Genomic DNA, 26053 nt, shown 5'->3' with positions numbered 1-26053 from the left:
GTCGTCGCGTCTCGGGACGAAGACTACTGAGCCACGGCGGTGACGGGGGGGGGAAGACAAGCGTTTCCTGTCTGGTGGAGCATGAATGATTCCCTGAATGGAGTCTCGCTGTTGGTGCGGTGGTGGTGATAGATCCAGAGAGATGTCTATCATGTGTGTGTGTGTGTGTGTGTGTGTGTGTGTGTGTGTGTGTGTGTGTGTGTGTGTGTGTGTGTGTGTGTGTGTGTGTGTGTGTGTGTGTGTACTCATCTAATTGTACTCACCTAATTGTGCTTGCGGGGGTTGAGCTTTCGCTCTTTGGTCCCACCTCTCAACCGTCAATCAACAGGTGTACAGGTTCCTGAGCCTATTAGGCTCTTTCATATCTACACTTGAAACTGTGTATGGAGTCAGCCTCCACCACATCACTTCCTAATGCATTCCATTTGTCAACCACTCTGACACTAAAAAAGTTCTTTCTAATATCTCTGTGGCATATTTGGGCACTCAGTTTCCACCTGTGTCCCCTTGTGCGTGTTCCCCTTGTGTTAAATAGCCTGTCTTTATCTACCCCTATCAATTCACTTGAAAATCTTGAATGTGGTGATCATGTCCCTCCTAACTCTTCTGTCTTCCAGCGAAGTGAGGTTTAATTCCCGTAGTCTATCCTCGTAGCTCATACCTCTCAGCTCGGGTACTAGTCTGGTGGCAAACCTTTGAAGCTTTTCCAGTTTGGTCTTATCCTTGACTAGATATGGACTCCATGCTGGGGCTGCATACTCCAGGATTGGCCTGACATATGTGGTATACAAAGTTCTGAATGATTCTTTACACAAGTTTCTGAATGCCGTTCTTATGTTGGCCAGTCTGGCATATGCCGCTGATGTTATCCTCTTGATATGGGCTGCAGGGGACAGGTCTGGCGTGATATCAACCCCCAAGTCTTTTTCTCTCTCCGACTCTTGAAGAATTTCATCTCCCTGATGATACCTAGTATCTGGCCTCCTGCTCCCTACACCTATCTTCATTACATTACATTTGCTTGGATTAAACTCTAACAACCATTTGCTCGATCATTCCTTCAGCTTGTCTAGGTCTTCTTGAAGTCTCAAGATGTCCTCCTCTGTTTTAATCATTCCCATAATTTTGGCATCGTCAGCAAACATTGAGAGAAATGAATCTATGCCCTCCGAGAGATCATTTACATATATCAGAAACAAGATAGGACCGAGTACAGAGCCCTGTGGGACTCCACTGGTGACTTCACACCAATCTGAGGTCTCACCTCTCACCGTAACTCTCTTTTTCCTATTGCTTAGATACTCCCTTATCCACAGGAGCACTTTACCAGCTACACCTGCCTGTCTCTCCAGCTTATGTACCAGCCTCTTATGCGGTACTGTGTCAAAGGCTTTCCGACAATCCAAGAAAATGCAGTTCGCCCATCCTTCTCTTTCTTGCTTAACCTTTGTCACCTGGTCGTAGAATTCTATTAGGTCCGATCATAGAAGTGTGTGTGTGTGTGTGTGTGTGTGTGTGTGTGTGTGTGTGTGTGTGTGTGTGTGTGTGTGTGTGTGTGTGTGTGTGTGTGTGTGTGTGTTTACTAGTTGTGTGTTTTTGCGGGGGTTGAGCTTTGCTCTTTCGGCCCGCCTCTCAACTGTCAATCAACTGTTTACTAACTACTTTTTTTTTTTTTTTCTCCCCACACCACACACACACACACACCCCAGGAAGCAGCCCGTGACAGCTGACTAACTCCCAGGTACTTATTTACTGCTAGGTAACAGGGGCACTTAGGGTGAAAGAAACTTTGCCCATTTGTTTCTGCCTCGTGCGGGAATCGAACCCGCGCCACAGAATTACGAGTCCTGCGCGCTATCCACCAGGCTACGAGGCCCCTGTGTGTGTGTGTGTGTGTGTGTGTGTGTGTGTGTGTGTGTGCACGACGTGGTTCAGGCCTCGCGTCCATGACCTGACTTCTCTCCAACTACTGACCTTCGCCAGGACGCAATCCACAACAGTTCCCTAACTCCCGCCTACCAATTTACTAATAACATCATTTGAAAGGAAGCGAGCCCAAATATATCTGTCCTGTCGCGGGAATCGAACCTGGGACCTTTAGTGTGTGAACCGCTTGTGCTGACTACTCCACGACAGGAACCCCACAAAGAACAGAAGCAGAGAGAACAAAGTTCTCTCTCTGTCACTTCATATAACATCTCCCAGGGGTAAAGAACAAGAATGATCTCCTAAATATCATGGTAATAATATATTTGTCAATGACATTAATCAGGGTTGAGGCTATATTAATCCTTCTAGTGATCCCAAGGAAGGAATTTACTGTATGTTCCGAAAAGATTTCAAAGCAAATTTAGTTTTTCCTAAAATACACGTAAAGCCATTAATAAGCTCAACCTACATATACAAGCTCAGCTTTATAAGAACAATTGTAAAATAACTTTACCGTGAGTCTTTTAAATGCAATTACATTAAGAAAAGCTAAAAAAAAAAGTTCCCAAACACGATGCATTCATTTCATAATTACTTACATAAAAATAATTTAATAATTATACACTTCAGACCAACACCGTAGAACATGCATGCAATCTCAATATCCCTTGATAGTTGAAGATGAATAATGAATGCAAGAAACATGAGGGTAGCGACTTAACCTGCATTAAGATGCTCGCTGACGTAGAGAAATGTCAGCTGTGGTGACAGACGGAGCTCTGACGTAGATGTATTTCACTCCAACTACAAAAATGGCCAAACAATTTGGAGGCGGCCGAGATGAAATTACTCCACACAAGGCTTCACAACGGGCATGGGAGAGGGAGAGGGAGAGGGCGGAAGGGAAGGAAAGATGAAGGGAGGGAAAGAGGTCGGAAGAGTGAGAAAAATGGAAATAGAGATGAAAGGGGAGAAATAGGAAGAGAGAGAGAGAGAGAGAGAGAGAGAGAGAGAGAGAGAGAAAGAGAGTAGGAGAGGGAGATGGGGGACCTCCAACAAAAGTATATTTCTGAACAGATGTACAAGGTCTCAAACGGAAACAAACACAGACGGTCTTGTAAAAGGAAAGAGGTTTCAAAATGGGTTACATCCAGATGGGAATAAAAAAACTTGAATAAAACTTGCATCAGGAAGATTTGGATCCCATGTCTGGTGGTCTCTCGCTAAAGATCAGGAGGAATAATCACCTGAGGACACAATCCCGCCAATCAACCCGATGTGAAAGGATCAACTACTGGCGAATCATTTCGCTGCCATGTTGCAATTCCCTGATCCTGATTGTCGGAGGTGGTTATTCAACAGGTTGAGGTTCACCGTCTCCTTAAAGCACTCGATACAGGCAAGATGGTGGAGCCGGACCAAATCAGCCCAAGACCTTATCCGGCCCCATTAAGGTCACAACTGCCTCTTACAACAACCCCAGTCAGGACGAAGATGCGCTGACCTGACGCCTCGTCAACCAGTCTCGCGTCTCTGTCAACTGTCTGTGTTTCAAGGAATCTGACCCTCCATATGGAAGAAGGGCAGATGATGCTGTTCAGCGTTGGAAACTACAGACCAGTTTCACTGCTTTCGATAACTAGAAAAATATTTTGAGACAATCTCTAAAGAAAATGGCATAATTGTTGTTACCATCATGGAGAAAATGGTTTTTGAAAGGGTTGTCCTGCTGCTAAACTATTGTTAAATCTCTCCGCTAAGTGGCACGGGATGCATCCTAGCCAGCCATGGTGTTGCACTGAACATTGCCGGCGCCTTTGATCGAGTATGGCACTCTTGGATTTCTTGCAAAAGCTTCAAGCTCATCGTATTTCAGGCTCCATTTAACAGCTAATGAGGGACTAACTTCAAGTAATCATCAATGCAATAGAATTTGAGAGCCACTCGATTTGTTCCAGTATACTTCAAGGTGGTGTTCTTGGCCTTTTGTTGTGGAATATCTACTTAATTCCTCAAGGTCAAACCTGTGTTGATGACGGTAAATGGTGGAGTATGGTGCCTGCTCGTGACTGTCCTTGGTGTGAAGGGTGAAGGAGTAGTGGTGGTGGTGATGAGTAATGTGGAGAAAATCTCCTGGAGAAGGTGTAGGGTTATCTTGAGATTCTTGAGATGATTTCGGGGCTTTTAGTGTCCCCGCGGCCCGGTCCTCAACCAGGCCTCCACCCCCAGGAAGCAGCCCGTGACAGCTGACTAACTCCCAGGTACCTATTTACTGCTAGGTAACAGGGGCATTCAGGGTGAAAGAAACTTTGCCCATTTGTTTCTGCCTCGTGCGGGAATCGAACCCGCGCCACAGAATTACGAGTCCTGCGCGCTATCCACCAGGCTACGAGGCTCCTCGTAGGGGACGGAGGGGGGAAGGGTCCGGGACGGTCGTGTCGTACACTGCTCTTTCGCACTCAGTATACATTTATTTTGATGACTGTATTCTGGTATTTTGCGTTTCTGTTTAGTTGTAAAGCAATTACAAAATTGCCGTTTAAATGCAAATAATAAAATTGTTTCGTATTTTAAAGGTTTCTAAGAGATCCGCCCTGACATGCCTGGTTTGCAGTGTTGTTAGTCCCGTGGCCCCACAACCGTTCCTGACACGAGAGATGACTAAGCTCTGGTATGATTTTTTTGCCCGGTGTTGCACCTTCTCCAGAGCATCAATGTCTTTCTGAAGACATAGCTGAAGACAAATCCACAAAATTCTTTGGGATTTATTCACTTGATATATCACGTTATTGTGGTTTCTGCGTGTATTGAAGTTGGGGCGTCAGAGTTTAGTTGAGAGAGCCCGAGTGCATGGGGGGAATTGTGGGAAACTCCGGTTTAGCTTCAGTAGAAGCCAAACTGATTAGCTGGAATCTTCGTTATCTTGAGGTTATCTTGAGATGATTTCGGGGCTTTAGTGTCCCCGCGGCCCGGTCCTCGACCAGGCCTCCACCCCCAGGAAGCAGCCCGTGACAGCTGACTAACACCCAGGTACCTATTTTACTGCTAGGTAACAGGGGCATAGGGTGAAAGAAACTCTGCCCATTGTTTCTCGCCGGAACCCGGGGTCGAACCCGGGACCACAGGATCACAAGTCCAGTGTGCTGTCCGCTCGGCCGATCGGCTTCGTAAGTGCAGTAACACTTCAGGTTGCAATTCTTTTGACCATGTCGTAGTACAGTTGACTAAGGCAAGAACATAAGAACACAGGCCACTGCAGAAGGCCTATTGGCCCATACGAGGAACGTCTGGGAACATCCCATGCGTGGGTCCGAACCCTTACCAAGGCCCTTGTGAATTTGTTTATTTGCATTGTTGTTCAACAACAACTACATTTTAATTGTTGTATATCACACTTTTGCCACGAGCAGGGATGGCGGCATTGCAATGACACGAGTTCGGGTCATACAGCATACAGTATGTTTTATCTATAGCAGTAGTGCTTACATACTACTTAAGCTTATCTTATTATGCGACTGAGATTATGTTAGGATTAATTAAGATTAAATTTAATAAATTAAATTTGTTAACTGTTTCCAATCCGGGAAAAGGGGATCGGTTGAATTATAGTCATTTGGTCACAACTTGTGTTCTAATTATTAAAATTGTATATAATGTCAGGTAAGGTTAAGGTTTGTTGGCTTTGGTTAGGTATTTAGGTTTCAAACCCACTGGAAATTACTGTACCTTATGTTCTATATAAGAAGTGTTCTATATAGACGATATATATCTCATATATAAATATAGAAGTGTTCTATATCTGGTGAGCCAAGGCTTACTGTGCTTGCTGATGATCTTTAGCTCTTCGTTCCCCTCAGCATTCATTTAACTTGTAAGCTAATCCCACCTCAGCATTTATTTTTTTTAAATAAGAATTTAGCAGTGATTTCATATGGATTCCAGTCTAGGTCAGGGACGGTTGATTAGGCACTCCCATAGTTCATTTGAGCTATAGCTCTTCGTCTTTACCCTAGAGCACAGTCTACCAAGTGCTTTACATCGAGGCCTACAGATACTGCTGGGTACACAAGTAAACAGTTGTCAGAAGTTGAATGTACAGATTTTATACTTGTTTCATACTTTGTGAACCTCTCGTATACTGTATACCAAGTGAACAGGATGAACAATTAAGGAATGTTGCCCTCTCTAACTTTGTTACATACACAACAAGTATTATTGTGTATGTAAATACAATGTAGAGGTTGTTGACCAAATCACACACTGGAGGATGGGGGGACGACGATGTTTGTGTGTTGTGTAGACTCTGTGTTGTGTAGACTCTGTGTTGTGTAGACTCTGTGTTGTGTAGACTCTGTGTTGTGTAGACTCTGTGTTGTGTAGACTCTGTGTTGTGTAGACTCTGTGTTGTGTAGACTCTGTGTTGTGTAGACTCTGTGTTGTGTAGACTCTGTGTTGTGTAGACTCTGTGTTGTGTAGACTCTGTGTTGTGTAGACTCTGTGTTGTGTAGACTCTGTGTTGTGTAGACTCTGTGTTGACTCTAACTCTTTCTCTTTCAACGGTAAATATTACACTCAAACTTTCGGTGTCGCTATGGGTTCCCCTCTCTCCCCTGTTCTTGCCAATTTCTACATGGAATACTTCGAAACTGTTCTTCTTCCTTCTATTGATACTCGTCCCTCTCTCTGGCTTCGCTATGTTGATGACATTTTTGCTTTATGGCCTCATGACCTTAGTCTTTTCCAGCCTTTCCTCAACTCTCTCAACAATCTGGCTCCTTCCATACATTTCAAAGTTGAGTGGGAATCTCATTCCATCCTTTCATTTCTTGACGTTCACGTTCACAGCTGTGTCCAGGTTCTCTTTCTCTGTCTACCACAAACTCATGCATAGTGGCATGTACATTCACTTCTTTTCCTACCATCCTCCTTCAGTTAAGAAAAGTGTCCTCGTCTCTATCTTCCTCCGCGCTCTATGCATCAGCGACCTCAGTTCCTTGATTCTGAAATCGCCTTTATCTACAAATCATTCTCTCTGCCTTTGGTTGCCCTTTGCATTTTATCAGCTGTGCGTACTCTCAAGCTAAACGAAATTTCTTTCGCCCTAAACCTGCTTCCAACACTAGTAGTACTGTGTTCTGCCTTCCCTTCATATCTGAACTCAAAACTTTTACCAATACCTTTCGTCCTCTTGACATAAAGCTCGCTTTTCGACAAACTAACACACTTCGTAGCAACCTAGTGCTACGAAGTCACACTGCTCCTCCTGCTTCTAATGCTGCTGGTGTCTACTCTATTTCCTGTTCGTCTTGTCCTCTCCAATACTTTGGTGAAACTTTCCGTACACTTAATGACAGACTTAAAGAACACAAAAGAAGTGTTAAGTCTGCAGACACAAACAATGCTCTCTTCTGTCATGTCAGGGATTCTAATCATCCCATTGATTGGTCTTCCTCCAAAATAATCTTTCCTGCCTCTTCTCTACACAAACGCCGTCTTGTTTAATCGGCTCTAATACACAATGTACCCAACATGAACTTGAGTCCTGGCTTTGTTGCTGTGGACTCTTCCCTTTCACAGTATATATTCAAATGCTCTAAACTTTCTAACAAGCGTGACATAACATTAGCTTGCCCTTCCATTTATCTTTCTTTCTCTTTTCTTCTTTATTTTTATTTTTATTTCCCTTGTTTTCTCTTACGTTCCTTTGCTTATTCCTATCCCCATCTTATTCCTATTACTATCCCCTTCTTATTGGATGGGTATAAATAGGAGCTGCTTCGCATGGGCCAATAGGCCTTCTGCATTTACCTCTGCTTATGTTCTTATGTTCTTAAATAGAACCTCTACATATTATTTTTTTCCTCAATAATATATTGGAAAAAAAGAAATACCAACTGATAGGGAATATCTTTATAGAGAAGACGATAGCAGGTCACCTTTGGTGCCTAGAAAACATAGGTCATGATGATAACAAGGCAATATGATATCGTAATTCTAGTAGGCATACAAATGACTGACTAAAACCTAGTGCTCAGTGATGAAGTCGACGTATTGGGAATGAATAGTAACTCCTCAATGACCATGAAATCTCAGTTTCACTAGCAATATTAAAAACATTCTTAAGGATTCTTCAGAAACTCAAGATTTCCATAAACAAAATAAAGATAAAGGGAGGTAGAGATTAAGGGAGCGAGTGAGAATAGTGCAGAAGAAGAATATTGACCACTAATGAGTGTGGGAATAGGGAGAGGAGGATGACTGATGATGGATAGAACAGGAAAATAAGGATAACTGAGAGTGAAAGCAACCGGAAGTTGAACGTGACTTAAGGTGAGGAGAAGATGAAGGCGATTTCGTAAATAAGGTTGTCTAAGCCTCAGAAGACCACAGTTGACATTCACGATCTTCAGAAGCGTCTGTGAGTTATTTCCTGTCTGGTGTAGTCAGTCAAGCAACAGACGTATCCTATCGAGCGCAGCAAACAGAGCCTCGCAACAGACGTAAATACTGTTGGACGAAGCCTAGAAAACCCTGCAAGAGACACTTTCTGTTATGCGTAGCCACAGAGCCTCACAACAGAGGCTTTCCGTTATTCATAGCCACAGAGCCTCACAACAGAGGCTTTCCGTTATGCGCAACCACAGAGCCCCACAACAGAGGCTTTCCGTTATGCGTAACCACAGAGCCCCACAACAGAGGCTTTCCGTTATGCGTAACCACAGAGACCCACAACAGAGGCTTTCCGTTATGCGTAGCCACAGAGCCCCACAACAGAGGCTTTCCGTTATGCGTAGCCAAAGAGGCGCACAACAGACACATCCTGACCATTGGACCCTTGAGAGGATAGGTTCTCTCACACAATGAAATCTCCTAAAGAGGGAGAGAACTCCCTTTGTTAAAATCTCAGCGAAATCTTATAATGAAGATGTAAGTGCTTTAGAATAGTGGAGAAAACGTGGCCTTTTATCTCCCGAAAGTTTACGTAAAAAAAATAGAAACAAAAGAAAGATAAACACTTCTTGCATTTGCAAAATTTTCCCGCTTTTCGCGCCGTCAGCAAAAACGTCAGCCAAACTTCTTAACGACGCTGAAGAATTTCGTCTTGATGTTCCGTTGTGTCTCCGGTGAAGGTAAGTCAGGGTAAGGACTCCATCTTGCCTCGCCTAACACACCCTCCTGTGGACGGGTGACGGAGGTAAGAGGCCAGGGCATGAGACGGTAAGAAACGACGGAGCAGGAGGGAAAGAGACAGGTGAGGAGAGGAAGATATAGTGGAAGAGACGGTGAGGAGGAAAAAATAAGAGTAGAGGGAAGACTGAAATTAAAATTGAATTGATATTTTTACTTAATTTTTAATCGTAAATGTGTGTACATGTGTAGTTGGGTTAGTTGGTACAAATGTGTAGTCAATTACTTACTGTCGAGAAAGTTATATTAAAAACATATCATGTAATACTTTAAATTACAAACTGCATACTCGCAATATAGATTTAGAGGTTACACTAATCAATGAATTTCAAATCATTACAATTGTCAGAATCAGAAGCTATTAATCGTGACAAGTTATACAAGTCGTCACAATAATTGTCGGACTAAACAGGTGCAGATTAACCAAAATTAATTTAGACTGATGTGCTTTATTTTGAATTTTAATTAATTTACTTAATTTTAATTTATTTTCATTTAATTTATTAAATTTCGACTTTAGTTTTTTGAATAAAGTGAGTAACATTTAGTTTACAATTTGAAAGATTTTGGATAAAACAAAGTGTAGTTTACCATTAAAGCTGTGACAAATGCTGCCACATTTTACATTAAAAAATTACGACGACGAGAAATATAAATAAAGTTCACATAAACTAATCATTCAATGAGTTTATATAAACAAATTTCATACCCTCTGCTTTCTCAGTCAACCGATCACAAAACTCCCAACACAGTTCACACAACATAGATCTGACTTCAATAGACCTTAAAATGCCAGTCAGTAAGCCTTCTCTTTGTGATACGGAGATAGAGGGTGAGATAGAACACATAAGAATGATTCAAAGCAATATATATAGAGAGACAGGTTTTGGAGAAGAAGAAAGAGGCAGAAAGTAAAAAGAGACTTATATGAAGGCGATGAGTCACAATAACGTGGCTAAAGTATGTTGACCAGACCACACACTAGAAGTTGAAGGGACGACGACGTTTCGGTCCGTCCTGGACCATTCTCAAGTCGATTCATTTTCTCAATCGACTTGAGAATGGTCCAGGACGGACCGAAATGTCGTCGTCCCTTCAACTTCTAGTGTGTGGTCTGGTCAACTTATATGAAAAGAGAAAGAGAGAGAGGGGGAGGGAGAGTGGGAGAGAGAGACAAAGGAAGAAAGAGAGAGAGAAGGGAGCAGAAGAGAAAAACACAAAATGGAAGAATGTCATGTAACTCCCACAAGGAGCAACAGCTTCAAGTTTCAAGCTCAACAAGTCAGATTGTAGGAATGAAAACAGGTGCATTTTTGTCCTACAGTATAGACCCAAGAAAACACTGACCCTTCAAAACCGTAGAGGCCAAGCTAGTACCCCAGATCAAAATTTATCGAGGAACAAAATATCTTAATAATTTATAGAAAGTAACACATGTTTTTTTCTATTCTTAGGAAGTAAGTGCTATTTTCTAATTGTAAAAGTATAAAAAGAATAGAAAATTTTATTTATTTCCTCCCCCTCAAAGTTTACATGTGTTAACAGGACAATGATATTTTGAAATTTACGATGAGAAAATGGGCGAATTTGCGTCTTTTTGTTTAAAGAAAAGATTCAAGTTCTGTTTGTTTACAGGAAAAAAAAACACATATGAATAAAAAAAGTTAACAGGAACTTATACTTTAGATGAACCAAAAAGACCACAAATGATTTAAAAATGGAATCGTTTTTCCTAGATTTACAATTATACTGTAAATTACTTTCGCAAATCAGCACCCAAATCTCGTCTTCCATAATGTCGGCCTTAGGAGTGGTGTTCCAAGTGCAGCACATCATGGTGCAAGTGCTCACCTTCCTCCTTCAAGTACGCTCCCGTCTCCTCCAACAATGTTATCAAAATTAACGACACGTACATAGATGTTGAGGGTCATCCTGCAGCCCTATACCCCTGTTACCTAGCAGTAAAATAGGTACCTGGGAGTTAGTCAGCTGACACGGGCTGCTTCCTGGGGGTGGAGGCCTGGTCGAGGACCGGGCCGCGGGGACACTAAAAAGCCCCGAAATCATCTCAAGATAACCTCAAGATAAGATAGCCCCATTGTACCTCAGTTCTTGACCAGAGCCTCAAACACCTCTTACATAGTTTTCGGCCTAGTGATTGCTCAAGAAGCCCCGAACCACCACGCCAAATCTGTTCCAAGACGCTTTTTAGTGAGCTTCTTGGGAGGGGGATTCCTTGCACACATGGATTTTCTTTATCTGCGGTATGCTGAAGACACCTGCTTTGTCCTTGGGTCTAAGACACACTAGGGAAGACGTCTTGAAGGTACTTGAGGGCTGTCGACTCATCACCTTCAGCTCTGACACATTGTTTCATAACACACAATTCGATGTGCAGTGCCTTCTGGGGCTCTACCACTTGCTCTCACTGAATGTTGATCCTCCCTACAGGAAACTCCCTCCGCTGTGGCCTCTCCCATCTGTGGTAGGAAGGAAGAAACAGAATATATATGATCACAACATACAACATACCGTGAGGAATAGACAAGGTGGACAAAGGTGGACAGCTCAGCTATCAGGGGCTTGACAGCTAAGTGGACAGCGCTCTGGACTCGTAATCCTAGGATCCGGGTTTCGATCTCCAATGAAGGTAGTAACAAAATGGGCCGAGTTTCTTTCACTCTGATGCTCCTGTTACCTAGCAGTAAATAGGTACCTGGGAGTTAGACAGCTGTTACGGGCTGCTTCCTGTGTATGTGTGTGCGTATGTGTGTGCGTGTGTGTGTGTGTGTATGTACTCATCTATTTGAGTGAGATTCTCACTCAATCTCCGGTGAGTGAGTGGCACATACCCGCTCTGTATCTCACCAGCGATCTGGTCTGAATTCGAGTCTTAACCAAGCAGGCTTAACTAGGCGCTAATCTTGAACTGTTCGTCTCTGTTCAACCATCAGGAGGCCGGCCGGGGAGGCCGACCGGGGAGCCGGTCGGCCGAGTGGACAGCACGCTGGACTTGTGATCCTGTGGTCCTGGGTTCGATCCCAGGCGCCGGCGAGAAACATTGGGCAGAGTTTCTTTCACCCTATGCCCTGTTACCTAGCAGTAAAATAGGTACCTGGGTGTTAGTCAGCTGTCACGGGCTGCTTCCTGGGGGTGGAGGCCTGGTCGAGGACCGGGCCGCGGGGACACTAAAAAGCCCCGAAATCATCTCAAGATAACCTCAAGAAGATCAGTAATTGGATACCTGGTTGTAAACCAATTATCGGGTTATGTTTCAGGGAAAACTGGTGACTAAGGTTTATCATGAGCACAAGACGTCTGTTCCAGTACCCACATGTGTTATATAAGCACATTCTCAGTCAGTTTGTTTCTCAGGGGTTTGAGGCCAGACGCTCAGGTCTAGTCTCAACCAGTTGTCAAGGGTAACTGATGTGGGGTAGATGCCAAGCATGGACTGATCGGGGTCGGCCACATTTGCCCTTTGAAGAATATCCGGATCTTATACTGATCTGTGCAATTTTCATGACGTCTAAAATTATGTTTTTTTTCCATAGTTTTTTCAGCAGTTCTTCAGCTGTTCGTAGTATTACATACTTGGAGAGAACGAGAGAGAGAGAGAGAAAGAGAGAGAGAGAGAGAGAGTGAGAGAGAGAGAGTGTGTGTGTGTGTGTTTGTACTCACCTAGTTGTACTCACCTAGTTGTGCTTGCGGGGGTTGAGCTCTGGCTCTTTGGTCCCGCCTCTCAACCGTCAATCAACAGGTGTACAGGTTCCTGAGCCTATTGGGCTCTATTATATCTACACTTGAAACTGTGTATGGAGTCAGCCTCCACCACATTACTTCCTAATGCATTCCATTTGTCAACCACTCTGACACTAAGAAAGTTCTTTCTAATATCTCTGTGGCTCATTTGGGCACTCAGTTTCCACCTGTGTCCCCTAGTGCGTGTGCCCCTTGTGTTAAATAGCCTGTCTTTATCAACCCTGTCGATTCTCTTGAGAATCTTGAATGTGGTGATTATGTCCCCCCTAACTCTTCTGTCTTCCAACGAAGTGAGGTTTAATTCGAGTAGTCTCTCCTCGTAGCTCATACCTCTCAGCTCGGGTACTAGTCTGGTGGCAAACCTTTGAACCTTTTCCAGTTTATTAGTCTTATGCTTGACTAGATATGGACTCCATGCTGGAGCCGCATACTCCAGGATTGGTCTGACATATGTGGTATATATTTCAGTGTGTGTGTGTGTGTGTGTGTGTGTGTGTGTGTGTGTGTGTGTGTGTGTGTGTGTGTGTGTGTGTGTGTGTGTGTGTATGTGTGTGTGTGTGTGTGTGGATGTATGCTCACATATATATTCTGGCCAAAACTGGCGATGTTTCGCCTGGCCAAATATAAGCAGGCCCACACTGTATCGTGTCTCTGTGATGGAACTGGGTAAGCGGATTATAATTTAGGGGAGAGGTGGAGGAGGAGAGAGCCAGGGGCCAGATTCACGAAGCAGTTACGCAAGCACTTACGAACCTGTACAGCTTTTCTCAATCTTTGACGGCTTTGTTTACAATTATTAAACAATTAATGAGCCCCGAAGCACGAGGAGGGTGTTTATAATAATAACAACAGTTGATTAGGAAGTTTTCATGCTTGTAAACCGCTTAATAAATGTAACCAAAGCCGTCAAAGATGGAGGAAAGATGTACACTTTCCTAAGTACTTGCGTACTTTGTGAATCTGGCGCCAGGTGTCAAGTGCGAGGCAGTCAGGTGTGTACACGTGTCTGTAAGTGCCATAAGTTGCGTGTAACACTACGAGTGTCTCTGGATACGTGCACACTACACGAATGAGTGTTGGGCACCATTTCTCCCCACCCCCCCACGTCCCATCCCAAATCCTTATCCTAATCCCTCCCAAGTGCTATATAGTCTTAATGGCTTGACGCTCTCCCTGATAACTAACCCTTCACCCCCCGCCCCAGGACCCAGTAAACAACCCAGCAAGGAGTCCTAAGGAGTTTGCTGAGCAAAACCCTCGTTAAAGGACAATGTTTCGCTAAGTACGAGCTCTTTCCCAGCGAAAACTTTCCAAACAGAATCCCCCCCCCCTCGTCACTGATATTTATTAACCACGTTCTTTATTACTTTTGATAATGATTAAATAATAAAGCAATATTAAATATAGAATAATAGTGTTAGTAATAAAAGTATTAATAATAGAAATACAAGTAATTATAATATTAATAATAATTAAAATAATAATAGAAGTAATAATAAAACCTATACTAAATAATACTAATAAATATTATAAGAAAATCTTATCAATAGAATATTACTCTGAATATTACTAGTAAAACAAGTGTTATTAAGAGTAATAAAAGTGAGAGCATCTATAGGAGCCGTGATAAGGATTTGAACCAATGCGCTGTGCTCCCCCAGGCAGACTCGCCCCCAGACAACTAGGCAACGACATGGTCAAAAAAGAGTGGCAACCTGGAGTTCTACTGAACCCTCTAGGGTTCCTGGGGCCTCCACTGACACCGAACCGGAGTTTCACGCAATTCCCCCCACCCTCCCCCGCCCCATGCACTCTGGTTCCGGGGCGTGTGTGTGCTTCACAATACGTACTGCATAGGTTCGAATCGCCACCACGGCTCCGGGGGATTTTCTCACTGATAGGAGACATCACACGTTACTGTGGTTTCTCTCTTGAGTAATAAATGTGTTAAAAGAGCAAATAAAGTTATATATGAAGGTCCTCAGTAGAAATAATATTAACAATAGTGCTGGGGGAGGGGGGGGGGAGGGGGGAGGGGGGGAGATGCATCAGTGGGATTAAGGGAGATGAGACGCGTCCCTCAGGTGAGCTCATCTCCTCTTGAGCACCTCTTACCTCCTATTGTTGTTGCCTGTCTTACCTTTCACCTGCACCTCTCACCTCTCCTCGCCCTCTCTTCCCCCTCCCCAGGCTCTCTCTCTCTCTCTCTCTCTCTCTCTCTCTCTCTCTCTCTCTCTCTCTCTCTCTCTCTCTCTCTCTCTCTCTCTCTCTCTCTCTCTCTCTCTCTCTCTCCCTCTCTCTCTCTCTCTCTCTCTCTCTCTCTCTCTCTCTCTCTCTCTCTCTCTCTCTCTCTCTCTCTCTCTCTCTCTCTCTCTCTCTCTCTGTCTCTCTCTCTCTCTCTCTCTCTCTCTCTCTCTCTCTCTCTCTCTCTCTCTCTCTCTCTCTCTCTCTCTCTCTCTCTCTCTCTCTCTCTCAAAGAAACATAATTTTCTGTCCACGCTTGACTTTCAGTCGTGTTCTCCAGGAACCACCTTCTCTTCTCCTCTTCAAGACCCCTTTCTGTTATTCTCACCTGTTCTCTTTTCCATGCCCTCTCTTTCTGTTATGCCTTCTTGTATGCCTCTCCCTGAAGCTATCCTGTACCCTTCTCCCGTTCCCTGTTCTCTTAAGCTGTACTGTACCCCTCTCTCGCTGCCCTCTCTCTGAAGCTGTCCTGTACCCCTCTCCTGAACCCCTCTCTGTGAACCCGGCTACAGGATCGGTCTCCATGAACACCTTCCCCCTCTCAGTACAAGGTAATCACCTGATAGCGTCACTCACTGGTCGATCGTAAATCCTTTTCACCCGGTGTATAGAGACCTCGTAAGGCCAAAGGCAGATCTGATTCCCATTTTCTGATTCCCAAGTAAATAAATCGCAATATAAACAATGAAAATTCCCTTTAAAAATGTTAAAGAGGTTCGCCAAATGCTGAAAAAATACAATTGATTTCTACTGAATGTTGTTATATAGAATAAACGGAATAAATAGATCTGTTTTCTCAGTAAAGAAACAGTAAAGGAAGTCAGTTGTTACATTGAGGGGGAATTTATTTTTATTTTTTATATTTGTTTACATGAAAACTAATTCAGCGTGAAATACATAATCTTTCAAATTCCAGCTATGAATTATTATTCAAAATATTATTTAGTAAATCCAGGTTATATATAATAAAAAATGCTAACAATGAGATGAAATTCAGTGCGAAATAGGATTTGGTTCTAATTTGAAAACTAATTCAGTTTTGAAATGTTTAAATGCTGTTTATCTACTAATGTTTAAATCTACTAATTACAAAGTAATTAGTAGATTTAAAGATCTACTAATTACTTTGTAATTAGTAGAAACATTACATATATTGTTCAGAAGAAAAGAAATTTATTTACACAGAATCCAGATCACTTATTATATATAGGAGATAATATGTTTGTCTACCGAACAGTGGAGCCATAACCTCGCACTGAATCTTAACTATATTTCCTGGCCTATTTCTTTATGTTTACCAGATCTCCAATCCAGTCCGTGGAGGGCAGAATCAAATGTATATATGTATGCTGGTTAGTGTTGTATATGTATGGCCACGTCTGGGGTAGGAAAAAAACAATTGTACTCTGATCGTCCACTTCAATACAGTTTAACAAATCAATAGCGTCTAGTTCAATAAATATATTACTATTCTGTAGCCCATTATCAAGTGCACGAAGGGCGGCGGTTTTTTTCCTTTCGGTATGACTATTAAATCATATTTCTAAAACTAATGTAAATGATTGATAAATGTAAATCTAAGATTGCTGTATATATATATTAGGCCTAGAGGTGGCTTAATTAGGCCTAGGGGTGGCTTAATTAGGCCTAGGGGTGGCTTAATTAGGCCTAGGGGTGGCTTAATTAGGCCTAGGGGTGGCTTAATTAGGCCTAGGGGTGGCTTAATTAGGCCTAGGGGTGGCTTAATTAGGCCTAGGGGTGGCTTAATTAGGCCTAGGGGTGGCTTAATTAGGCCTAGGGCACCTTAGGGTTATGGTTAGTTTGTTTCGGTTTTTTATGACTTTTTGAAATCTAGTAATATAGACTTTTTTAGGATACAACAGTCCATATTGTGGATATTCCATAGTGAGCAGTTGTTGCTCACTATTCCATAGTTGAAGGGCCTCGTAGCCTGGTGGATAGCGCGCAGGACTCGTAATTCTGTGGTGCGGGTTCGATTCCCGCACGAGGCAGAAACAAATGGGCAAAGTTTCTTTCACCCTGAATGCCCCTGTTACCTAGCAGTAAATAGGTACCTGGGAGTTAGTCAGCTGTCACGGGCTGCTTCCTGGGGGTGGAGGCCTGGTCTAGGACCGGGCCGCGGGGACACTAAAAGCCCCGAAATCAACTCAAGATAACTCAAGATAGCATAGTACATAAATCTATTGTAATTTTCATATGTTTAAAAGCTGACGACATAGATTCCTTCAGCACTCAAGTAGTTAAGCAAGAACCACTTTAAAGTTTACCTAAGTCAAATTGTTAACACGGGCTACTCTCTCGCGCTTGACTGCCCACCTCCAAGAAACAGTTTTGAATAGGGTCCAAAACCCGAGAGAAGTATATATTAATTTGCGTCATCACTACTCATTAAACACATCTAATCCAACCCTAGCCTATCCTAACCTAACATATCCAAACCCGACCCTTCTCTTCCCAACCCTAATTCTTTCTTCGTAACTCATGCCTCTTAGTTCTGGGGCTAGCCTAGTGGCATACCTCTGAACTTTTTCCAACTTCACATTCCACCCATCCACGATAGGATAGGTAACCACACCTATCCTATCCCAACCTAAGGAAAATAAAAAGATAAAAACTAGTGTCACGAATAGTGTGTTTGTGTGGTGTCTATACCACCACCGGGTCCATACTGGTGCAGGGTGATTAAGACGCTCCGGGAGAAACAGAGGCCATCGGAACACACACTTCTCTAACTGCCTGAAGATGGTGTCGGCCCCAAAAACACATCCCCCCTTAGCGTCTCCTGCAGCAGTTGTTAATTAACGAGCAGGAAACTGGGGAGTATTTCTTGTTCTTTCTGAGCCAGGCAGACTTCTAGAGGAAGACTTCTAAAGGCAGACTTCTAGAGGTTCTAGAGGAACCCTCACCCACCCTCTCACCCCGCAAAAAAATCTCTCATTGTGAGTGAAATTGATGAGAAGACGCAGAAAATCTACAAGAGGAGTTCATAGACGTCTCGCGAAACGATGGTTTGATAAAAGAGTCGAAGGAGGAACCTTTTTTCATCACTGGCCCACAGTCTGCGAGATTCCCAAGAGGAGAGATAAAGAGGGAGTGATCCAATTAGGAGAGCGCGCTGAGTGATTACTGGAGAGATCGTATTAGGAGTGAAGAAAGTGAAGCCTGAAAGTGAGTATTCCAGATGAAGGATCCAGGTGAAAGAAAGAATGGTGATATCTTGAGACACCTAGCGATAACAGGTCTTGGTGAGAGAGAGAGAGAGAGAGAGAGGTGATTGATTGATTGATCGATGAAGATTAATCCATTCAAGAGGTAGCCCGTAAGTGGTAAATGTTTGTAGTGAATGTGATGAGCGAGATGAAGAAAATCTTCCATAGAAAGAAAGCCCAGTTTGGAGAGAGACACTAACCACTTACGGGCTAGTCATGCCCGTGCCACCTCTCGGGTGGCATAATCTTCATCAATCAAACAATTGAAAAGGACAGGCGAGCCTTGAGAAACTACCGTGAGATGAAAGGCTTGGTCTAGAGGGGATTACGCGAGGGCTAAGACATTCATGAACAAAACTTTCGGTTCAGGAGAGAACTCTAGAAGCCCTCAGACATATATATATATATATATATATATATATATATATATATATATATATATATATATATATATTTATATATATTTATATATAAATATATGTATATATATATATATATATATATATATATATATATATATATATATATATATATATATATATATATATATATATATATATATATATATATATATCTTCCGTAGGTCAGGACAAAATTTCCCGTCCCTTGGTCCACATATTCTTTTTCCCTGCCTGAATAAATACATTCTTTGCTGCAACATAGTGCTATATATTTTTTTCGGGTGTATTTTGGGGGAGTTGGGGGGCTTTAGAGTGAGAATACAAAGGCTTTTGATGGTATAAAAGCTTACTGGAAATTGCAAAATGGCCTTTGCTATTCCTTCAGAAACTTAACTAAGATTATGAAATTAACTCTGAAGAGAGAGAGAAAAAAAAGTGTGTTTGGTGACGTCGTTGAAATTAATGTTATTCCTGCCGTGCAAAAAATAGATATGCCTGGTGCTATTTTGTATACGTCGAGCGTATCGTATGCATCAGCTGTTGTCTATGTATGAGACAACAAATGATACATACTATTGGCTATGTATCAGCTGTTAGTCTCATCCAGACACTTTTCAACATCACTAAATTGAACTGCAGCCTTGCACACAGGTGTGAGGAGAACGGCCCTGTGGCGGTGAGTGTGAGACTCCTGCCACACTAACATGCCTCCAGAGTGAGCGTGAGAGACCTCTTCAAATTGTGGATAGCATACCATAATATATATGTACTTAACGAATGTTCAGGGAGAATATGTATGCTCTTCTCTGAATATATGTGTCATGTGTGAATTCACCTAGTTGTATTCACCTAATTGTGCTTGCGAAGGTTGAGCTCTGCTCTTTCGGCCCGCCTCTCAACTGTCAACCAACTGTTTCTACTACTACTACCTTTTTTCACACCACACACACACACACACACACCAGGAAGCAGCCCGTAACAGCTGTCTAACTCCCAGGTGTTTACTGGTACATAACAGGGGCAGCAGAGTGATAGAAACTCTGCCCATTTGTTTTCTGCAATTGCCAGGGATCGTTCCCGGACCCTAGGATTACGAATCCCAAGCGCTGTCCCCTCAGCCACAGGCCCACCTAAGTGTGTTTGTATGTGTGTGTGTGTCTGTGTGTATTCACTCAGTTGTTTTCACCTAGTTGTGCTTGCGGGGGTTGAGCACTGCTCTTTCGGCCCGCCTTTCAACTGTCAATCAACTGTTACTAACTACTACTTATTTTTTTCCCCACATACATACTCACACCCAGGAAGCAGCCCGTAACAGCTGTCTAACTCCCAGGACCTAGATTCAGGAAGCTCTGTGTATTTCTTCGTAAGTGGGTTTGCTACGAAGGTTCCTAAGTGCACCCTAAGAAGATGCTTAGGTGCGATTCAATAAGGTCCACTTAGGAAGAAAATTGTTGGTTCACCTGCTTGCCGATAGAGGTCACTACTGTGTTTCGTTTGGCCAATCAGAGAGCAGCAACATTCTTCATATTGAAGATTTAGCGCTGGCTTATCGCAGCTCTACTGCCTCCTATTTACGTCGAATTTTCTTATAAAATTAGTATATTTCGAAGTAAAACAATGTTTTTTCAACTTCTACAGCCAGCACCGACATTGTAGTAAACAAATATGTTACATTTGTTGTTTACCTACGTAATTCTAAGAGATACTGTTTAGCTGTCCTTGTTGCTCGGAAGATGCGCTGACAATTATTGTATATATTTACTGAATTTACCCAAGGGCCACTAACTATCTAGTGGCCTCGAAGAGGACAGAAAGCCGGCGGCTTGTTAAAGGGCCCGCCAATTGTCTTAATGATATTTTTTAGCTGGAATTTGGCATTTACGGCTTCAGCGGGTAGGCGGTTCCATGAGTTTATAGCCCTCTTGGTGGAAAAAAAACATCTGTTTTCAGTCCTACTTGAGAGAACATACTCTCCAACACTATATCTGTGATTGTCCTGTTATCAGTGACTTCATACCAAATGGTATGAGGTATTTTGAGCTCTGTAATTACTTCATACACTCAGGAATATTGGAAGATATTCTTGTGCTGCACCCAGATTTTGCCAGTGGGGGCTAATAGATCAGCATTAAGTATTTTGTTCTCTCCTAATTCCATGTATGACTGGCCATCCTGTGAGGTGAGGATGTTGGATGAGCTTGTAGCTGGTTTTTGATCTACACTGTGTGGTCCTTTATACAGAATAGGGAAGCAGCACATTGCTGTGTATACCTAAACATGTTTAAAAATACATTGTTTGAGAGGAGTTTGGTAGAAACTGGTAAGAGTAATTATAATATAATGTTTCCATGATTCAGTGCTTACCTCTTGTGAAAATTGCTTAGAGTTGTTCAGTCAGAGTTGATTTGTTTTTTGTATTGAGGCTGGTATTTTCTAAATTGATTCCATGTACAGTATGTCTAACCATCCTGTGAGATGGGAGTATTAGATAAACTTATAGCTAGTTTTTTATCTACACTGTGTAATATTCCATATAGAATAGGGTAGCAGCACATTGCTGTGTATACCTAATCTTCTTAATAAAAAAAATCAGTAATAAAGATTTTAAATTATAGTTTGTATTATTACAAATTCAGTACTGTATTATCCTTATTAAATCATGTTGACCATGGATCATTAAGATCTCATGTTGATATGTAATAGTCATATTTCTTTTGAACTGCTAATCCATGCTAATCATTCATTAAATTGTGCATTATGTCTCAATTTTTCACTTCCTTGGATATACTGTACAGTACAAAAAGATAGGATAAAAATAAACCAGTAATATTTCTTTCATTATATTTTTCATTTAAATAACTGCATCAATATTTTTACAGCTGACAGGATTTGTTTTACCATACAGGTGCATTATTTGTTAAAAGAAAATTTGGTCTATTGTTACACACAATGGTGCTACATAGCCTTCCCAGCTTGGTGCCTTCTTTTAATACTTACTGATTAAAAAATAAATAATAAATACATTTTATTCAGGAAAAGTACATACAGTTGATTTACAAACATAATGTTGGATTTATAGACAGAGCTAGTACATACAATACCTAAAGTCACTAATACTCATAGCATTTCGGGCAAGGTGTGGGGGAAAAAACACAGACTAAAACTTAATAGTAATTGGGATTAGGTATAAATTGTGTTGAAAGAAGGAATAAAAAATACAAAAAGGGGGTTAACATAGCATAAATCAGCAATTGCACATGTTGGTGAACAGCGTTGTTTAAAAAATAGCAAGACATGGGTTGACATTTAGGAGGTAAGTTAGGTTACATGGAGTTAATTAGGCAGTACTTTGTTTAACTCTTAAACTGGTTGAGAGAGGTACAGCCTTTGACATGATTCGGGTGGTCATTCCACATTGTAGGTCCCTTGATTTGTAGAGCACTTCTAGTTTGTTTACACACAGCCAAATTGAGTAACAGGAAGAGGTTTTGGACACAAATTTGTTCCATGCTAAATGCAGAGGAATCAGCTGAGTATTCCTCAAATAAAAAAAGTTGCCTCAGCTTATAAGGTAAATAAAATAAGCATTTCTCAAATAAGTAGCTGCCTCACCTCACTGCCTTACTGCTACATAGCCTTCCCGGCATGGTGCCTTCTTTTGATAATTACTTGTTCCACACCCAAATTGAATAACAGGAAGAGGTCTTGGACCCTACTTCCCTCTCTCTTTTTTAATAATCTATATAGTCATAATTATAGCTTTAAGTATTCAATGAATAAAGTTTTTGACATTTTTACCCTTCTCCTTACCTAACATCATTTGTACAGCATATTTTTATTTTATGTCTCACCCAGATTTAATTTCAAAATAAAACCAAACTAAATAAATTAGAAATGGGTATGTATAGCTAAGGTACACCCTTACTACTAGGTGAACAGGGGCATTTGGTGATAGTAAATGATCCCATCAGGCAGGGCTCATCACCTTCTCTCATATTTCATGTTCACCAGTGTTTATTTACTTAATAACTACTGGTATAATATCTTGCTATTATAAAACTAATTCTACTATCATCAAACACATATTTACTTCAAGTTTCAAGCAGAGAATGCATATATAACTAACACGAAGGATTCCTCTTCACTAGATTCACCAGCTATAATATTTTGGTCATGTTCCAATATCATAAATCGATCCCAGTGTTATGTAGTAGAGAAAAAATGACTTATATCCAGTTTACGTAAAGCTACGAGTGGTCGAAACCACACTTAAATCCCGGAATGAACTTACGAAGGTTTTTCCACTTAGGGTAGTTAATTGAATACGGACGTAGCCGCCACGAAGGCGCTAAGCTACCTATTTACTGTTAGGTACCAGGGGCATCAGGGTGAAATAAATTCTGCCCATTAAATTTCTTGCCGGCGCCGGGAATCGAACCCGGGCCACAGGATTTCGTGTCCAGCGGGCTGTCCACACAGCTACCGGCGCTCTAACAGGGGCCGGTGGCCCTGTGTGTATGTGTGTGTGTGTATGTGTAACCCTATTTGAGCCTTCAGGATCGAGCTTTAGCTCTTTTACCCCGTCTTTCTAGCCGTTGGTTGTCTAATACAATGACTTATGGCCTATTTCTCTATCATACCTGCTTGTAAAGTTATGGATAGAGTTAGCCTCTACAACCTGCTCCTTTAAGTCATTTAATTTACACACCAGTCTTATGCAAAAAGAAAACTTTCTAACATCTCTGTGACACATGTGTGTGTCAAGCTCCCATCCGTGCCCCCTTGTTCTATTGTTATTCATTATAAACATTTAATGTTTCCACCTTGTCAATCCCTCGTATTTATTAGTATTTTATATTTTATTCGTCTGTATGATGTCCCCGCTCTCTCCCTTCTTTTTCTAACGTTTTCAGGTTTAGTTCCTTCAGTCTCTCTTCGTACCTCATCCCTCGCAGCTCTGGGATGAGTCTCCTTGCAAACTTGATCACCTTTTCCAGCTGTCTTATGTGTTTTTAATATGGGGCGGCATACCTTAAGACTGGCCTCACGTAGGCGGTATACAGTGATCTAAAAGCCTCCTTATTCAAGTTTCTGAAGGATATTCTGACTTTTGCCAGAGTATGTATGCGGCTGACGTTATTCTGATGTTAGCCAGCCTCGCATACGATGCTGTTCTTTTTATATGGGCTTCAGGAGACATGTTAGGTGTGACATCAACTCCTAGATCTTTATCTCTGTCCGTTTCATGAAGTACTTCATTTCCCATTCGGTATCCAGTGTCTGGCCTTCTCTTTCCTTCCACTAGTTTCATTAACATATATTTATTTGGGTTGAACTTTAGTAGCCATTTGTTGAACCATTCAATTAAGTCTGTCTAAGTCATCTTGTTGCCTCATACTATTTTCTTCCGTTTTAATCATTCTCATAATTTTTGCATCATCTGCAAACATTGAGAGGAACGAGTTATCACGGCCTGTGTCTTATTTTTGTTATCAGTAGTGACATGATTTTGTTGTCATAGAAACCTGTCAAGAATTTGGTGGTGGTGGACCTCAAAATGTTGTCTAGGGGTAAATCAAGGAGTAAGGAAAACAGCCTAGTACAAAGTCACAAATTTATACGTATAAGTCACACATGAATACATTCAACAAGGCGTTTACCTCACAACATAAGATCACTATGTATTATAACCTCAGGTGGCTCTGACCACCCCACGGCTCACTGTCCCAAACCTGGAACCGTGCACCCAGCCACCACAGCTGTCATCCAATGACACATATATTTAAACCTCTAGGAAACCTGGACTCTTATAAAACCTTTCCAAAATCTGTAATACTACTCTATCCTATCTTACAACCCTGTTTATTTGCGAGGATAGGCTTATCTGACTGTACGGCCGGAGAAAACCCCTCAAATAGCAGGATCGGTCGGCAGCAATACACCTCCCCTTCCAGTCAAGATGGCGTCCAACTCTCTTACATCATCGCCCCTTAATACTCTATTCTTTACATATGCAATCAAACTCTTTATTGATTTTATTTACCATATTTCCCATGCATGGTTTTTGATTGAGTCCATTTTTCCCTTACATAGTTAGGCTATTGCAGTTCAATTTATTTCTGACAATCTCCAGCTGAGAAAGTACTACTTTACTTGGCGGAGTATTACTGGTGACTCGCGGCCTCTCTGATCTCAGCTGTGGATTTATTTTAATAAACACTCTCCACTGAGTCCACCAACATTTTATAATTGAAACTAACCTCCACAGGAGGTAAGGTTCGTAACACGAGTCTATTCCTTCTGGGAGATCATTTACATATATCAGGAACAGTATTGGTCCAAGAACTGATCCCTGTGGGACTCCACTGGTGGCGTTTCGCCACTCCGAGACCTCACCCCTCACAGTGACTCGCTGTCTTCTGTTGATTAGGTACTCCCTTATCCAATGGTGTACCTTCCCTTTCACTCCTGCCTTCATCTCCAGCTTGTGCAGTAGTCTCTTATGTGGTACTGTGTCAAAGGCTTTCTGGCAATCCAAAAATATGCATTTTGTCCAGCCCTCTCTTTCTTGCCTGATTTTTGTTGCCTGGTCATAGAATTCAATCAATCCTGTGAGGCATGATCTGCCTTCCCTGAACCCATGCCGATGTTTTGATACAAAGTTCTTCGGCTCCAGATCTTCCACTAGTTTTTCACACAATCTTCTCCATCACTTTGCATGGTATGCAAGTTAGTGACACTGGTCTGTACTTGTGGCTGATTGTACGGGTGGCTGTGCATCTGTAGGTCTGAGTACGTGAGCGTCCTTGTCAGTGTGGGCTTGTTCGTGAGTGTGTGTGAACGGATGCATAGGCCACACAACAACAACCTGAAAGGTTGACCCAACCTGAGTAGGGTTGGGTCAACAACCGCCATCAACGTTGACACGAAGTTCACTAAATTATTCTGAGGTGAGTCGAAGCAGGGATCAGCTAGGGAAGGAGGGGGTTCAGGGCAACAGGGGAGGACCTTGCTGTGGCGGGAGGACCCTGGGAGGGGTCCTGCTAGGGGGAAAGTGAGGGAGAAGGGACGGGGTAAGGGGAGGGGATTAGGTGGTGCTAGGGAGGGGTCGTGGTAGGGGAGGAGTGTGCCGGTGTGGCTCTGGAGGGGGGTGGGGGGGATGAGCTGGTGCAAATTGTGTTATCTCTTGCCAGTTGCGTTTCCAAATTAAGCGCTGGGTACACGCTAAGCTGTGAAGCGGTGGGGGATAGCGAGAAGGGAGGGCTGAGAGAGTGCCATCGCCAACAGTTCTAGCACTGG

The sequence above is a fragment of the Procambarus clarkii genome, chromosome 48 (assembly GCF_040958095.1).
Source record: "Procambarus clarkii isolate CNS0578487 chromosome 48, FALCON_Pclarkii_2.0, whole genome shotgun sequence".
Classification (NCBI taxonomy): Eukaryota; Metazoa; Arthropoda; class Malacostraca; order Decapoda; family Cambaridae; genus Procambarus; species Procambarus clarkii.
The sequence above is the reverse complement of the archived record's forward strand: the minus strand, read 5'-3'. Positions refer to the sequence as shown.